Source organism: Rhinopithecus bieti, unplaced genomic scaffold (genome assembly GCF_001698545.2).
Source record: "Rhinopithecus bieti isolate Rb0 unplaced genomic scaffold, ASM169854v2 scaffold_33891, whole genome shotgun sequence".
In the NCBI taxonomy this organism is placed as follows: domain Eukaryota; kingdom Metazoa; phylum Chordata; class Mammalia; order Primates; family Cercopithecidae; genus Rhinopithecus; species Rhinopithecus bieti.
The window spans coordinates 367,765-386,305 of record NW_016814426.1 but is presented as its reverse complement, the minus strand read 5'-3'; the positions used below and the strand labels follow the sequence as shown (position 1 = coordinate 386,305).

General features: G+C 47.0%; 1 pseudogene; it reads right to left on the bottom strand.

Moving 5' to 3' along the window:
• Positions 1-1,208: 1,208 nt before the first annotated feature.
• The window catches only part of LOC108514152 (transmembrane and TPR repeat-containing protein 4-like), a 19,493-nt pseudogene continuing 2,160 nt past the window's right edge, over positions 1,209-18,541 (bottom strand).

Below are 18,541 nucleotides of genomic sequence, written 5' to 3'. Positions count from 1 at the left end.
CCCTAATCTTTTACTATCAGATGGGTTCTCTGCCTGAGCTGCGCCATGTTTTCTTTTTATAGCACTTTTCTCCATTCTTTTTTTTTTTTTTTTTTTTTTGCTAGTTGTAATAATTCTTACTAGCAATAAGAAATTCAGAGATGGTGTAATCTATTAGGTCAACAGCGCACAGAGAGAACAAACAAAATGGTTTGGATCAAGCCAGAACAATCTCATTCTTAAAAATACGCACCAATTACTTGAATGTGGGTCTCATTGGAGGAAATTTTGCATTTCTGGATAGAATAATGTCTATGAGTTCATTAAGCAAAATGGAAATACGGCTTTTCAGTTAAAACACTAAAGACTTACACAGAAGTGTTGCCCTCGTCACCTCTTGGATGTAACAAAAATTAAAGATGTGAGGCTGTCCTCTTTCTAAAGCATAAGGCTTGACTTTATGTTGATAGTAATCGTTTAATCAGTACCAAATTTACATTATACTAACAACATTCTATGTATGAAATTGCACAAGTCGGCAGCATTCAAAACTACTGCAACGAGTACAATTTCTTACCTATCGGGAAAGAAATAGATGTGCTACATGTTAAATTTCCACTCCTCATTCGATTATTGTGTCCTATTCCAAACATAAACAAATACCAATAAAATATTATCCCCGCAGAAAGTTACACAAGTATAGTTATTAAAAAAAAAGAGAGATGATAAAAAATAAACAGATCTTCATTTACTTGCTCATTTAAATAAAATGCTAACGATACTAGACAAACGGAGCAGTTCAATGTTTATAAAGAAGTGATGAGGAGGCAGGGTATACCAATGCTTTTTGGTCATTAATTGAAGTATTATTAGGGCTGGTCCATACTGACAAGGCTCAGATCCCAAATTATACCCAGCCACTTCATTCTAACTAAAAAGTTGCTCAAGATAATTTTTCTCACTTTTCTGTTTAATTAAAAAGACCATTTTGGAATTTTATAATACATTTGAGTTGTCTGATAAAATAAAAACATTTCAATGAAAAATCATATCAAGGCATTCAAGAGTGTAATTGCTAGTCATATAATTTTTGGCATGTCTTTGTTTTCATAGAAAAAAAATCAATAAATACAAACCTGTTCTAAGACTTTCAAATGGTTAAATGTAACCACATATTATTAATGATATGCCACACACACACTCAAACTCAAAACATGAAGGAAAAAGAATCAGACGTCTTTCTTCTGCATTTGTTCTAGCTTTCTTCTTAGCAGACCGTAATTCTTCTTAGTTCCTGATGCCGTGGGGTCAAGCTGCAAGGAGATTTCACAGTGTTTCTTGGCCAAGTCTAGGTGTCCCCAGCGTGATAAGGCACAGCCACGTTACCACGGTAACTTGCAGAATCTGGATTTGCTTTCATTGCCTCGAGGAACAAAGCTTCAGATTCCTTGTATTTCTGGGATTTCCCCAGCACGTTTGCCAACGAGAACATGACAGAGGGATCATTAGCTATTAATTCCAGTGCCTCTCTTCCAACTGCTTCAGCTTGAGCTAAATTACCTGTATTTTCGAGCAGCGTGATCATGTTGTTCCAGGCCAGGCTGCGCTCTGGTTTCAGCTCCGGGCCACGCATTCAAGGCATCCACCTGGCGACTGAGATCAGCATACAGAGCCCGAGGCTGTGGTAACAATCTGGGCGGTTCCTTCTGTGTTTAATTGCCCTCCGGTAACTTTGCTCTGCGGCTTCCAACCGTTTCAGGCTGTTCTGCAGGATGTCTAGATCCGTCCACGCAGCAGCAAAGTCTGGCTGTATTTGAACAGCCAAAGACGGCAGCTCCTCAGCTTCCTGTAGCTCGTGCCTTTCTTTTAAGCTGTTTCCAAGATTATTCATGGCATGAACATACTTGGGAATTCATCTTACAGCTTCCCAGTGGCATCTGATGGCGGCTGTCTGGTTGCCTTTATCAGCCAGGTTGTTGCCAGTGTTGTGGGGAACCTCAGCACTGAGGACACACAGACTGGGCCTTCCACAAAGCTGCTCCTCACTCCGCCCCTGGCCGCTGCGCACCTCAGCACCTTAGCACATCGCTGAGAACAGGTTCCTTGCGGAGAGAAATGGGATAACGAGCAATCCCAGGCCCAGAGTAAGGATCCTTCTCTTGTGGCCATGTTCAGAGCACGGGGCGTGGCATGTTAGGCGGATGAGGCAGAACCGGAGTGCTGGTTCTGTAGCAGGTGCAATCACCCTCCGGTCGCTGACGGACTTGATGAGGGGGATGCAGCCCATTGACCCATCAAAACACAGTCGCCAGGGACACAGCCGCAGCCGGGCGTTTAATGAATAGCAGTAATTGTAGTTTATGGCCCTCACCGGCAGGCTGTCGGCAAAGGAGGCCGGGTTGTCCACCTCGGTGAAGGCCAGTGGGCCGTGCCTATGATCCTCCAGGTCATGTGGAGCATCCCAGCCCCTCGGGAGGTGAGCAAGGGTCACTCTGAAGAAGAGGCCCCCGTTCCTGAGCTCCAAGTTCTCTAATGACTTGTCTTATGTAGTCCCTTCTGGACAATTTCCAGAACATTGAATTCACCTGTCACCAAGATGTCAAATACCGCGTTCAAACCCAGCACGGTGATCCCTCGCTCTTTGCACAGCACGGCCACTGCTCCCAGAAAGACAGCAGCACCCAGAAGGTGGAAGAATGTGTTCCCTCCCTGTTACTTTCTCTAAGTGCTTTACAGTAGCCAAGGAAAGATAACAAGAACAACAGTATGTTGCCCATTTCTTTATTACTGTACACGTGGAAAGGAAAAAGGGAAGTGGAGCCTCTGTGTGGGCCATGTCTGGCCCTTTTCCATTGGCACGGCTGCCAGCGTTCCCCGTGCAACCTTCCAGCTGGCTTCTCTCTGTTTCAAGCTCCGTTTTCAGGCTGCTTTTGTTAGAAAAGAAATGATTTTGGAGGCTGCTTTTTGTTAGAAGGGAAATTCTGCCGAGAATGCTTTTGCCCTTACTATCTGCCTAAATAATTTCTTTCTACCTTTTGTATCAGTATATTCACATAATGCAATTTTTTTTTTTTTTTTTTTTTTTTTTTTTTTTTTGGGAGAAGGCCCCACTCTGTTGCTCAGGCTGGAATTCAGTGGTGGACTCACAGTTCACTGCAACCTTAAACTCGTGGGCTCAATATTCTTCCCACCTCAGCCTCCCAAGTAGCTGGGACCACAAGTGGGAGCCACCACACATGGCTGTTTTTTAAATTTGTTCATAGATGCAGTGTCCTCCTCCCTGCCCCACCCCGCTCGGCAGGCTTAGTGACACGAGCCTCTCCAGTTCCCACCCATGAAGGGGTCCAAAATCAAGGGAACAATCCCATCTCATCGGCAGGTCTGAGTTTTCTCCCCAATTCCAAATTAAATCAGCCCCTTTGTGGGTGAGGCTACTGATGAGGCTACTGGTTTTCAAGACCAGCCCACCCTAGGACATCAAGGCGGGGTGCCAGAATGGCAGCAGCTCCAGGCAAGAAGGCTGCAAAGTCCTGCAGTTCTAACTAGAAGTTCTGGCAGCTTTTTATTATGAGTATATTAATATATACTCATATTATTATGAGTAAATATATACTTATATTATTATGAGTATATATTATGAGTTATCATCCATTTGATGATTTGCCTTTGGTCAATTTTGAGAGCTCCGAGTGATTGTTCTTGACAATGTTATCCCATTTTATACTTTTGGGTGTGGGAACAGATTTGCCAGCTTCTGCCCTCTGCCAGGTCTAGAGGCCCACACTTCACTATTTTTGAGTGTATAAAGTGGATGGACAATGTGCTGTGTAACCACACTCCTAGTGATCACATCTGATTGTTTACTTCTAGGTTTTCTATACTACGGTGATGTAAGGAACAACCGCACATTTGTTGGAGCATATATATAGATGTTTCTGCCATCAAAGCATAATCTTTGAAACATGAACAACACATATACATACTGTGTATCTCATCAATATGTCATGTACATATACAGCAAACACATCAAAGGCAAATAGCTCATTGATGAGGGAATTGTCAGGATGGTGAGTCTGAGTCACGGGGAGTTGGAGAAGTGGGGTTATGCACTCAGGGAGGAAGAAGGATGGATATAACTGCTAAGTTTGATACAAATCAGGTTAATAAATCCCAAGGCAATAAACCTGTAGCTTCTGGGCTATCTTTTACACACAACGAGAATCATTTGGATCTCCACCACACAAGGCTACACCTTATCATCCAATGTCTCAGTGAATTTTAATAAGTAGTAAACAGCAAGTCACAGAAAGCTACCTTCCCCTGTGGCTGATGTTCTGCACGCAGCAGCAGCATCTCCTGGGAACTTGTTAGAAATGAAAATTCCTGGACCCCAGCCCAGACCCAGCAAACAGACTCTGAGGATGGAGCCCAGAGATAGGTGTTTTTTATTTATGTTTTATTTTTTTTGAGACAGGTTCTTCTCTGTCACTCAGGCTGGAGTGCAGTGTCACAATCATAGTTCACTGCAGCTGTGGCTAAGTTTTTTTAATTTTTTGTAGAGTACTAGGGTTTCCCCTTGTTTCCTGGGTGGGTCTTGAACTCCTGGCCTCAAGGGATCCTCTGGCCTGGACCTCCCAAATTGCTGGGATTACAGGCATGAGCCACCGCACCTGGCCTGAGATTTTAAGTATCTTAACACACTCTCAACCAGGTGTGTGAGTCATGCCTGCAATCCCAGCACTTTGGGAGGCTGAGGCAAGTGGATCACCTGAGCCCAGGAGTTCAAGACCCACCTGGGCAACATGGGGAGACCCCTGTCTCTACAAAAAATACAAAAATTATCCAAGTGTGGTGGCAAGCACCTGTGGTCTCAGCTACTGGGGAGGCTGAGGCAGCAGCACTGTTCTATTGCATAGTAGTCCAAACTGGAAACTTCCCCGATATCCATCTGTGGGGAATGGATACATAAGGTGTGATGGTGACAATAGTAAACGTCCACCTGAGCCTTGAGCTCCTAGGAAATGGTGACTGTTAAGAAATCCTCCACCCTCTAAAGCAGTTTGGAAATTTTTCAAGGAACTTAGAACTACCCTTTGACCCAGTAATCTCATTACTGGGTTTACATCCAAAAGAAATAATTGTTTCACCAAAAAGACACATGGCACTTGTGTTTTCATTGCAGTGCTATTCATGATAGCAAAGCCACGGTGCCAATCCATGGTGGATTGCATAAAGAAAGTGTGGCACATATACACCACGGAATACGACACAACATAGAAAAGAACGAAATCACGTCCTTTGCAGCAACATGGGTGCAGCTGGAGGCCATCATTCTAAGTGAGTTAATGAAGGAACAGAAAATCAAATACTGCATCTTCTTACTTGTAGGTGGTAGCTGAACACTGGGTAGTCATGGACATAAAGATGGCAACAAGGGCTGCTGGGGGCTACTAGGCGGGAGGGAGGAAGGGAGAGGGGAGGGCTGTGAAACTAAACAGGGTGCTATGCTCAGTACCTGGGTGAGGGAGTTGTTCGTACCCCAAGCCTCAGCACCACACGGTATACCCAGGTAACAAACCTGCACATATACCCCTTGAATCCGAAATAAAAGTTGCAATTATTAAAAATAGAAGAAACACCCCACCCTCCTGTAGGCCTTTCCCCTGCCACATGGGTAAGGCTCATGGTGAACCCCTGTTGACCAACGGTGAGGCCAGATCCAGACCCTCCAAATTCCCGATCTTCAACTCATGAGTGACTAGCTGAACTGTTTGTCCATACTGAACAATCTGGATAAAATGCCTGTTGACTTGTCCATACTTTAGTCAGGCTTCCTGGTTCCCCGCAGGCTGTGACCTTGGCCCACCTTGAGCAGCACAGAAATCCCCCTAACAGCTCCTCCTCAGAATCTCAATTTCAGGAGAAAACACTCCCTGATCCACTGTCCCATCTGTCACTGCTCATCCCACTCCACCCGCCCCGGTCTTTCTAGCCGTGCTGACTCCTCCCTGCAAATGTGAAGGCCTCTCTGTAGCCTGGGATAGAGGTTCTTGCTGTCAAAGGAGTGGACCTCCTACTGCAACAGCCCCCTCCCTACTGCAGTGGGCTCTCCTTAGGCTGGAATGCAGTGGTGCGATCTCAGCTCACTACAGCCTTGATCTCCTGGGCTCAAGCAATTCTCCTGCCTCAGCCTCCCCAGTAGCTGAGACCACAGGTGCTTGCCACCACACCTGGTTAATTTTTGTATTTTTTTGTAGAGCCCGGGGTCTCCCCATGTTGCCCAGGTGGGTCTTGAACTCCTGGGCTCAAGTGATCCACTTGCCTCAGCCTCCCAAAGTGCTGGGATTACAGGCATGACTCACGCACCTAGCTGAGAGTGTGTTAAGATACTTAAAATCTCAGGCCAGGCGCAGTGGCTCATGCCTGTAATCCTAGCAATTTGGGAGGTCCAGGCCAGAGGATCCCTTGAGGCCAGGAGTTCAAGACCCACCCGGGGAAACAAGGCAGAAGGTCCTTGCACGGGTCTTTGGTGACCACAGTGGGGTGGGTGCCCTGTGCAGATCCCTCCACCCAGACCAGACGCACCCCTCGATCGATCGGGAGCACAGCCTGCACTGAGCCCCTCAGTAGGCACTGCCCTGGGGAAGGGAAATGCCTCACCCAGGGCCACGCCTCCTCCCTGGAAGCAGCCAGAACCCAAAGACTGATTGGAACGGGGAACAAAGGCCAGGCCCTCCCACCTCAGCCTCACGTTCCTGCAGGCTCCTCCCAGCACCCCTGGGGTGGGCTGAGGCCTCAGTGGTAACCGGCTTGCCACTCAGTTCCTCCCTCTGCCCAGTCATGCTTCCCTCCCTCCCTTGAGGATGTGATCCCAAGAGCACTCCCCCAGAAACTTCCTGCATAAAGCTCTGCTTCAAGGCCGGGCGTGATGGCTCACGCCTGTAATCCCACAACTTTGGAGGGCCAAGGCAGGTGGATTGCCTGAGCCCAGGAGTTCAAGACCAGCTTGCACAACATGACAAAACCCTTTATTTACAAACAACAACAGGGAAAAAAAAAAAAAACACAGAAAAAAAATTAGCATGGCATGGTGGTGTGCACCTATAGTCTCAGCCACTTGGAAGGCTGAGGTGGGAGGATCGCTTGAGTCTAGGAGGAGAAGGCTGCAGTGAGCTGTGATTGAGCCACTGCATTCCAGTGTGGACAACAGAGCAACACGCTTCCCAAAAACACAAACAAACAAAACAAAAAAACCAAGTCTCCGCTTCAGAGGCATCTGCTGGGAGCCCAATGAGCCCAACCTGAGAGTCGGCGTGAGCTTACAGTGGGCATCACGCAAGTCATGGCGCTGGGGCATTGTCTGCGTGAGGTTCCCATTGTGGGTCATCAGAGACAGACCTGAGCGTGCGTCCAGGTCAGCCCCAGCACACCCTAGGAGCCTCGGTGTCTTCACCAGTAAACAGACAACAGAACCTACCATGCAATGACCATGAAGAGTCTAGGAGTTAGCACCTGCCGGCCCAGGGAACAGTCATTCAGGATTGCTGGGGTTAAGTAGCAACGCTGTCCCACAGAGGCAGGTGGGCATGGCCACGAGGGGTGCGTGGGGGTGAGGGGCACTAGTACCCAAGTGTCTGTCTGGTGGGACCCTCCCACTTCGTACCCTGCCTGGTTTCCTCATCTGCAAATGAGTTGATCTAGAATCTTCTTTCTAGGTCTGGATTGAGGGCCAAGCACATGGAGACTGGGAAGGAGTGTGCGGAATGGGTGGGCTACTGAGCGCTTGGGAAAGGGCAGCTGCCTCCAGGGCAAGCCTGTCTCCCAGGGTCTGGAGGGCCTCAGGGCTGCAAACCGCCCCTCAAATCAGCCTCTTCCTATGGGCTCGGGAGACACCCAGTGCTCCACCCAGATCGGGCCTTCTGGGAGAGGGGTGACCCCATCTGGCAGTTGAGAAACTTGCAAAATGTCAGCCTACAATGAAGTCTTTGGGTCTCAAATCAGAAGAGATCATGTAGCTGGTGGAAGGCAGTTAAGTTTTGGCGTCCGGACACCTGCACTTGAATCCCACATGGATTTGAGTCACCTCTTGGCTGTGTGACTGTGGGCAAGTTAAATGCCTCTATCGTGGGCACAAGGATAATGAAGCCTGCCACCTGGGGTTTTAGTTAAGATTAGAGTTTGGAAGTTCACTGTGAATGCCTGGCATATAGCAGGTGCTTAAATAAGGAGCAGCTAGCATTTACAAGCATCAGGATTTTTTTCTGTAGGATGTAAATTTTCAGATCCAAATGCTAGCACATTCATTTTGGCCAATGGAACAAAAGGAAAACATTTTGCATTGAGGCTGTACTAGGAAAGCCAGGATACAAGGTCACAGGGATCAACCAGGGGCCACAACAACTTCTGAAAAAAATAAGTTTTTTTTTTTTTTTTTTTTGAGATGGAGTCAGATGGAGTCTCGCTCTGTCGCCCAGGCTGGAGTGCAGTGGCCAGATCTCAGCTCACTGCAAGCTCCGCCTCCCGGGTTTACGCCATTCTCCTGCCTCAGTCTCCCGAGTAGCTGGGACTACAGGCGCCTGCCAGCACGCCCAGCTGGTTTTTTGTATTTTTAGTGGAGACGGAGTTTCACCGTGTTAGCCAGGGTGGTCTCGATCTCCTGACCTCGTGATCCGCCCGCCTCGGCCTCCCAAAGTGCTGGGATTACAGGCGTGAGCCACTGCGCCCTGCCCAAAAATAAGTTTTTAAAGAGCAGCCCTGACATTGGGAAGCTGGTGTGCCGCTCACAGCCGCACCATACTGTTCTCCTGCTGGACATAAGCAGCCCCACAGAACGCCAGCCCCAGACAGAGCGACCTGGAGACAAAGATGAAAGGAGACCAAGCCAGGCCACTTCATCACTTCGTCTAAGCACAGATGTGAGAAGTTCACTGCACCACCCACAAAGCACCAAACACTCCCAGCCAAAACCAGTGGCTGTTTCTTCTTTGTCAGTTACAGCCTATTCTTCCCTCTAGTCTTCCCTTCTCATAGATTAGGTATCATTTATCAAGACACCCAGTCATGGAACCGCCCTCACTTTCTAACAGCATCTAGTTTAAAGCAAAGTCAGACATTGCCCTCAAATCCCCAGCTAAAGCCCAAATCCTATTAACACCTTCTAAGACCCTGTTCCCGGGAGACACCCACAATTCCCTGAAGTGTGTGTTCTCCTTCACTGCAATGAGCAATAATCCCAACTTGATCAACTGCCTGTGCGTCCCTGGTGGTCTTTGGCTGGAGGGCATCGATGGCTCCTAAGCTTCTGGAAGTATTCTATGTTCCTGCTTTTGTCATCCCTTATCTGTTACTCATTAATGATCAGTTGTTCAAAATGAAGTGCAAACAAGCCAGTGGGGTGGGGTGGCACATTCCTGTACTCCCAGCTACTGCTTGAGCCCAGAAGTTAGGGTACAGCCTGGGCAATGCAGCAAGACCCCATCTCTAATAATAAACCCCAACCCCCCCTTACTCAATGAAGTCCCATAGACTTGTCCAGAGCACTGAAGAGGCTGTGTCCTCTCAGAAGGGTGGGCTGCAGCTTTAGAAAGAGACAGAAAGGAGGTGGAGCTCCTACAGACAACCATGGAGGCGGGCACAGCAGGGATGCTCCGGAATCAACACCCCAGGAATCCTAAGGAAGGAATGAAGGATCTGCTGCCCCTGTCTGGTTCCCTGCATGGTCCTGTCCATCACTTGACATTCCTGTGAAATTGCACCAAGTGGCCCATCTAAACCTTGGTCATAGCCTGCGGCTTTTGTGGCAGCCACGAGGAAGGACAGACAGGCTCTAGGTGTGCAGTGGTGAGCAGACAGGCCAGGTCCCTGTGGTCATAAGCTTACAGCCAAGGGCAGGAGACAGTGACAAACCAGGTGTTACAGTTTAACTTTATCACTGTTAAAAATTAAGGGACATCCAGGTGCAGTGGCTCATACCTGTAATCCCAGCACTTTGGGAGGCCAACATGGGCAGATCACTTGAGGTCAGGAGTTCAAGACCAGACAGCCAATATGGCGAAACCCCATCTCTACTAAACATACAAAAATTAGCTGGGCGTGGTGATGGGCACCTGTAATCCCAGCTACTCAGGAGGCTGAGGCAGGAGAATCTCTTGAACCTGGGAGACAGAGGTTGCAGTGAGCAGAGATTGCACCACTGCACTCCAGCCTGGGTGACAGAGCGAGACCCTATCTCAAAAATAAATCAAGGGACAACCTCAGTGAAAATACGTGCAACACATGTAATGATTAGGAGATAATATACACATTACATATAAAATATAACAAATGTCTGGAATATTTATATTTATATATTATATTTATAAGCATTTATATTTATATATTAAGTACATGTAAAGAATTCCTAAAAATTGGTTAAACCATTAAAACCTGCATGGGGGGAAATAGCAAAGGATATGAACAGGCAATTCATAGAACAAAATAAGTGGATGTATAAAAAATATACTCAGTTAAAACAATAGTGAGACATTTCCTGCTTAGCCAATTGCCAACGTTGCAATGATTTATAGAACCCACCAAGGGCAAGAAACTGGGGTCCTAGCACCCTGCTTGTGGGAGCACAAGGGGTTCACCTTCTAGAGGGCGGTTTGGGAGGAACTATAGACAGGAAAGAAACCTTTCTTTTAAACCAGACTTTCAGGGCTAGGAAAGTCTTCTGAAAATCCCAGTAGAAAGAAATCTGCACAAAGACAAGTCTCCATGTGTTACTAACTGTAATAACTTTGGTTCGGGGGCAGGAAGAACCAAGAAGATCAATGGAGTGGAACTGAATGCACAGAACCCACAAAGAGACCAAAATGTGTTTGGGAATTGAGCACATGGTAATGGAGTTTCAATGGAGAGAACAGTGACCTATGCAATAGAAAACCAAGTCAAAAGTGAGAAAAATTAATGGTGGGGATAATGCTGTGGTTAAAAAAAAAAAAAAAAAAAGGAAAGTGGGACTGCATGGGACTGGAGGGAGAGGTAGGTTGGAACAAGTTTGATTTTTTTCCCTTGCCCTTGGTCGGCAAACTACCCTCCAGCCAAATCCAGCTTACAAGCTATTTTCTACTGCCCAGTGAGCTAAGAACATTTTTTACACTTTTACCGCTTAAAAAAATTAAAAGAATAATATTTCATGACATGTGAAAATTAGATGAAATTCAAATGTTGGTGTCTGTGAGTCAAGCTCCGTCGGTACACAGCCTCTCCCTCTCGTTATGTGTCACCTTTGCTGGCTTTGGCACTAAAAGGGCAGACGTGGGTCCTTCCAACAAAACTGAAAAGTTTCTGTATGTGGCCCTTGCAGAGAAAGGCTGCAGACCCCAGCTTTAGAGAAAGGAGGTATGAGATTTTAGGCTTTGGTGTGGGTGGCTGGGGAGGTCCCTTGGTTCAGGAAATGATGATTCCAAGAGCTGTTGTTGTCTGGGGTGCTATCCTCCTCCTCCGTCCACCCCGTATCTAAGGCATTCTGAGCGCTTGCTGGGCAGTCAGTGCCGGTGCTGTCCTCCTCCTCCGTCCACCCCGTATCTGATGCATTCTGAGTGCTCGCTGGGCAGTCAGTGCAGGGCGGAACAGCAGTCACGTGTCGCTTCCCAAGACATAACAGTCACGGGCCCCTTAACAAGGATGCAGTCCGAGTCTGAGAAATGATCGTTAGGTGGCTCCTGGCATGAACATCACAGAGTGCCCTCACACCAGCCTAGACAGTGTACTTCCTGCACCCCTAGGCTGGGTGGCATAGCCCGTCACTCCAAGTGACGTCTGTGCTATAACAGTACCACGGCTATGACATCACCAGGCCATAGGAGTTTTTCAGCTCCATCATGATCATGGACCACTGTCTTGTATGTGTCCCTCCTTGCCTGGAAGGTCGCTGTGCAGCGCATGATGGCACTCCCATGTCAGGGGGCGCCTCGCTGGACCGTCTCGTGCCATTGCCCACTGTCTGCCATCCTGTTACTGCTTTTCCACCTTTTCTTCCTCTGTGCATGTTACCCCAAACTCTGCAGGGACTACCGCTCGCCCAACATGCATTCTGGAACCTTCTACAATCCTGTCCCACTGCCCCTGAGCAGAAGCGGCAAGCAAGGGTCACCGCAGCCCAGGCGTTGCCTCTGTCTTGGCCCTCTGTCCGGGTCGACAGGCATCTTCCCCTCCCCAGGGTGGAGTTTCTGTCTCCCCAGCTGAGAGCCTTTGTCTTGGTTCAGGTTGCTATAACACAATACCATGCGCTGGGCGGCTGAAACAATGAACACTAATTTCTCACCGTTTTGCAGGCTGGAAGTCTAGATCGGGTGCAGCACAGTGGAGTTCTTGGTACGGATCCTCTTCCTGATTTATGCCCAGCTGCCGTCTCACTGTGTCCTCATGAGAGAGGGAGAGGAACCAGCTCTCAGTCTCAGTTCTGTCTCACCGTGAATCTGAGAGTGCGCTGAGGCCAGGAATCTTTGTCCCCAGGCACAGCTACTCCAGAGGCCAAGGTGGGAGGATTGCTTAAGTCCAGGAGGTTGATGCTGCACTGAGCTGTGATTGCATGACTGCACTCCAGCCTGGGAGACAGAGCAAGACCCTGTCTCAAAAGAAAAGAAAGAAAGAGAAAAAAGAAACGGAAGTTTTCATGCCCAATGTGGCAGCATAAGGGGGCATGGGAGACCTGACGAGAGGGTGTGGCAGAGAGAGGAGACGGCGGCAGCGGAACTGTCGGGTTGACAGTGGGCATGGGGGTTGAACAGCAGGGATGCGCTGGCACCATTTCTGAGGGAGGGCACATTTGGGAGAAGCTGCTTGAGGAATGGGAGGCCATGAGTTCGTGCGTGGAGCTGGAGCTTCAGGGCCTGGAGAAATTGGAGTGGAGATGACAGAGGAAGTATCCATATCATATCCTCGGTTTGCCCAAGAGATGTCTGTGCCACCATGTTGACTGCAGCACTATTCACAATAGCCCAGATATGCGAGCAAAACAAGCGGCCATCAGGGAAGGAGTGGGTGGAGACAATGTAGGGGATGTGCACAACAGAGCACCACTCAGCCTTAAAAAGAAGATAGTCCTGTCACTAGTGACAACATGGACGCCTGGGGGACATGTTAAGTGACATACCGACGACCTCACTCCTATGTGGAGGCTAAAAAGTGTAACTCATAGAAGCAGAGAATAGAATGGTGGTTGCCAGAGGCTGGGTGGTGGGGAGGGGTGGATAAAGGAAGATGGTCAGGATACAAAATTTCAGTTAGACAGGAAGAAAAGATTCAAGAGAGATCTGTCTTTGTAGCCATGGTGGTGGATGATGCCGCCCAGGGAGAGAGCGCGGATGAGAACAGAGGTCAGGCCTGTGTCTGTGGAATTCCAACATTTAAGAAAGGTAGGCCGGGCGCAGTGGCTCACGCCTGTAATCCCAGCACTTTGGGAGGCCGAGGCGGGTGGATCATGAGGTCAGGAGATCGAGACCATCCTGGCGAACACGGTGAAACGCTGTCTCTACTAAAACTACAAAAAATTAGCTGGGTGTGGTGGCAGGTGCCTGTAGTCCCAGCTACTCGGGAGGCTGAGGCAGGAGAATGGCATAAACCCAGGAGGCAGAGCTTGCAGTGAGCCCAGATCGCGCCACTGCACTCCAGCCTGGGCAACAGAGTGAGACTCTGTCTCAAAAAATAAATTAAATAAATAAATAAACAAACAAACAAAAGAAAGGTAGAGGAAGAGGAGAGTCAGACTGAGGCTCAGGAGGTGGGAGGGAACTGGAGGAGGTGTCATAGTTCAGGTCCACTCTGTTGAGGCTTCAGAGAACTGACAAAGGTGGGAACTGAAAAACGCTCGTGGCTTTAGAAGCACGGAGGCCACCTGCGACTGTGGCGAGCGCTGCGCTGCGTCCCGTCCATCCCTCCCTCCGGAGTCATTCATCAGCTGATAAAGGCGTTGCCCCGGCTCTGCCTGGAGCTGGCACTGAGCAGCACTCTCGCCAGCATTCCAGGGGCACAGCGGGACCAAATCAAGTAAGCTCCCTGCCCCAGGGGAGACACAGGCACTGAAAAAAGAAACAAACCATGACGTACATGATCTCAGCTACTGATCAAGGTCAATCCAACATTTGAAAAATCTATCAATGACATTCACTGTATTAACAAACTAAGAAAAGCCATAGGATCATCCCAGCAGTTGCAAAGCAGCATTTGACAAAATGGAATATCCACTGTGATAAAAGCTGTCAGGCAAGGAGAAACAGCAGTGAACTTTCTCAACCCAATAAGGGGCATTAATGAAAATCCTACAGCTAACATCATACTCAATGGTGAAACACAGGGCGCTTTCCCCCAAGATCAGGAGCCAGCCAGGGATGTTGACTCTCGCCACTTCCAGTCAACATAGCACTAGAGGTTCTAGTCAGTGCGATAAGTGAGAAAAAGAAATTAAAGGCATCTAGGTTAGAAAGAAGTAAAATTGTCATTATTCACAAGGACGTGATGTCTATGGAGAAAATCCAATGGAATCTATGAAGAGCTACTAGAACTAATAATACTAGAGCTAACAGATTCCAACGGAAGCTACAAAGAGCTCCTAGAACGCATATTACGTGTGTGTGTGGTGATTTTAGCAAGGTTGCAAGGTACCAGATCAATATGCTAAACTAATTTGTATTTCTGAATACTCCCTGCACTAGGCTGTTTTTGCATTCCTATAAAGAAATACCCGAGGCTGGGTAATTGATAAGAAAAGAGGCTTCATTGGCTCATGGCTCTGTAGCCTGTGCAGGAAGCATTTTGCCAGCATCTGCTTCTGGTGAAGATTCAGGAAGCTTCCAATAACGGCAAAAGACAAAGAGGGAGCAGGCACATCACATGGCGAAAGTGGGAGCAAGAGAGAGCGAGAGGGGAGGTGCCACACACTTTTAAAAACCATATCGGGGAGAACTCATAATTGGGAGGACAGCACCAAGGCCATGGTGCTAAACCATCCATCAGAAATCCATCCTCATGATTCAATAACCTCCCACCAGGCCCCACCTCCAATACTGGGAATTACATTTCAACATGCATTTTGATGAGGACGTAAATACAAACTATATTACCACCCTTAAACAACTGGAAATTGCTTTGTGTTTGAGAAATAAAAGAAACTGCTGAATTCTGTTCTGTAGCTTTGGTTGTACACTTGAGCGAAAATCAAAAGGTTATGTTAATTTCTGAATAATTATAATTATAAAAAATGGTGCAGACACAACCTTCACTTTGCAAGCATTGCAGAGTTAAGTATTTTTGGGGAAATTATAAACGATTAAATCGTTTCCCAACGAGCTCCACCAGCTCATTCTGGGCAGTCCCCAGACATAAGCTTGTGAAAACTCTAGCCAGGCAACTTACCCACAGGAGAAAAAAGACTCCCTGTTTCAAGATGGGCTGTGGTGCTTCTCTCCTTTCTCCTCTTTTTCTTTTATAAACCCTACATTCGCCTGCATTCAAGAAAATCAGCCAACTAATTGGTTTCTATGTGTTTGTGTTCAAGTGAACGTCCACATTCACTTAGCTATGCTGTGTCTCTGAGCTACTCTCTGACTCTGCAACTCTCTCCTTTCCAGTGGTTGCACTGTACTCTGTATTCTTTGGACTGGCTGTGTGTGGGTAAAGGCAAAAAGTGCAGATTGAAAAATCAGTTGGAGTGGTTATTTTGTAACATATGATAATTGAAATGTGGCTGTGTAGGAAAAGGTATCTTATTATTATTATTATTATTATTTTTTTTTGAGATGGAGTCTCACTCTGTCCCCAGGTTGGAGTACAGTGGCATGATCTCAGCTCACTGCAACCTCTACCTTCCAGGTTTAAGTGATCCTCCTGTCTCAGCCTCCCAAGTAGCTGGGATTCCAGCGTGTGCCACCACACATAGCTAACTTTTGTACTTTTAGTAGAGATGGGGTTTCACCACATTGGCCAGGCTGGTCTTCATCTCCTGACCTCAAGTGAGCTGCCCACCTCAGCCTTCCAAAGTGCTGGGATTACAGGTGTAAGCCAAGGCACCCGGCCTACATCATTTTTAAAGATGCTATACTGAAATATTTAGGGATGAAATTATATAATGATTATATTTATTTTAAACATTTCAGCAAAAAAAAAAAAATACATGTAAAGCTAAATTCACAAGATTTTATTGATTGTGAAATATTGGTGGTTTATAGTTGTTCATCATACTAACATCCATGTGACTGGTATACTAAAAATCTTTTTAAATATTTATTTATTTATTTATTTATTTGGAGACATGGCCTCGCTCTGTCACTCAGGTTGCAGGGCAGTGGTGCGATTACAGCTCACTGCAGCCTTAGACTCCTGGGCTCAAGCAATCCTTCTGCCTCTGCCTCCTAACTAGCTGGGACTACAAGCATGCATCAGCATGCCCAGCTAACTTTTTTTCCTTTTCTTGTAGAGATGGGGTCTTGCTATGTTGCCCAGGCTGGTCTCCAACTCCTGGCCTCAAGTGATTCTCCAGCCTCAGCCTACCAAAGCACTGGGATTGCACAGGGGGGCCACCATGCCTGGCCTATTTGAATTTTTTTAAGGGATAAATAACTTTTATTTAATTTCTAATTTAAGCTATGGTATTTGAGGTCTCTTTGTTATGGCAGTTTATTTTATTTTTATATTTTGTTTGTTTGTGACAGGGTCTCACTCTGTCATCCAGGCTGGAGTGCAGTGGCACCATCTTGGCTCACTGCAACCTCCGCCTCCCAGTCTCCAGAGATCCTCCCACATCAGCCTCCCAGGTAACCCGAGTATCTGGGACCACAGGTGCACACTACCATGCCCAGCCAATTTTTTATGTTTTGTAGAGATGGGTTGTGCTATACTGCCCAGGCTGGTCTTCAACTTGTGAGCTCAAGTCATCTGCCTGCTTTGGCCACCCAAAGTGCTGGGATTGCAAGAGTGAGCCACCATGTCTGGCCTATTTGAAATTTTTAATTGAAAAGCAAAAATGAACAAAAAAATAATTTGGGCCCACAAATACACAGTTATTTGATTTTCACCAAAGGCACTAAAACAATTCAACATGGAAAGGAAAGTCTTTGCAACAAATGGTTCAGAAACAACCATAGGGGAAAGAAATTAACATTAATCCCAACCTCACACCAAAACAAAAAAGTTATATAAAATAGAATTTACACTTAAACATAGAAGCTAAAATTTAAAAGTTTCAGGGAAAAAAACACACACACACAGAAGAGTGTCTTTTTTTTTTTTTTTTTTTTGTTGAGGTCCCGCCCTGTCATCCGGCTGGGGTACGATCTTGGCTCACTGTAACCTCTGCCTTCCAGGTTCAAGCGATTCTCCTGCCTCAGCCTCCCAAGTAGCAGGGATTACAGGCCCAGGCCATCATGCTCAGCTAATTTTTTATTTTTTATTTTTGTACAGATGGGGTCTCACAGAACTCCTGAGTTCCAGGGATCCTCCCTGCCTCAGCTTCCCAAAGTGTTGAAATTATACAGTTTAAACAACTCAGTTCTGTGTGTGTGTGTGTGTGAGAGAGAGAGAGAGAGAGAGAGAGAGAGACAGGGTCTCACTGTGTCATCCAGGCTGGAGTGCAGTGGCGCGAATTTGGCCCAATGAAATCTCCGCCTCCCAGGCTCAAGCGATCCTCCCACCTCAGCCTCCCCAGTAGGGTAACTGGGATTACAGGTGGACTACAAGGTTTTGCCATGTCGCCCACGCTAGTCTCAAACTCCTGAGCTCAGGGGATCCACCCACCTCAGCCTCCCAAAGTGTTGGGATTACAAGCTGAGCCACTATCCAGGCCAGTTCTTTTACTGGGGGTTGGGGGGGTGGGGGGTTGTTTGTTTAATGGACAAAATATTTGAAGAGATACTTCACAAAGGAAGATAAACAAATGGTCCACAAACACATGAAAACGTGCACATCGTCATCCCTCATCAGCTAAATGCAAATTTAAACCATAGGAAAATGCTACATACCCACAAGAACATCTAGAAGTTAAAAAAAAAACAACCAGAACGTTTGGACATTGTTGATGGAGGAAAATAGTACAACCTAGTACAACCACTTTGTGGCAAAAGTTTTTTTTTTTTTTTTTTTTGAGACAAAGTCAGGCTCAGCGACAGGCTGGAGCGCAGTAGCGCGATCTCGGCTCACTGCAACACCCGCCTCCTGGGTTCACACCATTCTCCTGCCTCGGCCTCTCGAATTGCTGCGACCCTGTAGTCCGCCACCACGTCCGGCTAATTTTTTGTATTTTTAGTAGAAACGGGGTTTCACCGTGTTCGCCAGGATGGTCTCGATTTCCTGACTTTGTGATCTGCCCGCCTCGGCCTCCCAAAGTGCTGGGATAACAGGCGTGAGCCACCGCGCTGGGCCAAAAGTTTGTTTTTTTTTTTTTTCCAACTAAACATAGACATCTTCTGTGACCAGAAGTTCTACTCCTAGGCATTTACCAAAAGCATATATCCATGAAGACTTGTGCACAAATGTTCGTAGCAGCGTTATCCATAATTGCAAAAAAAGAAAATAAAAATAACCTGGA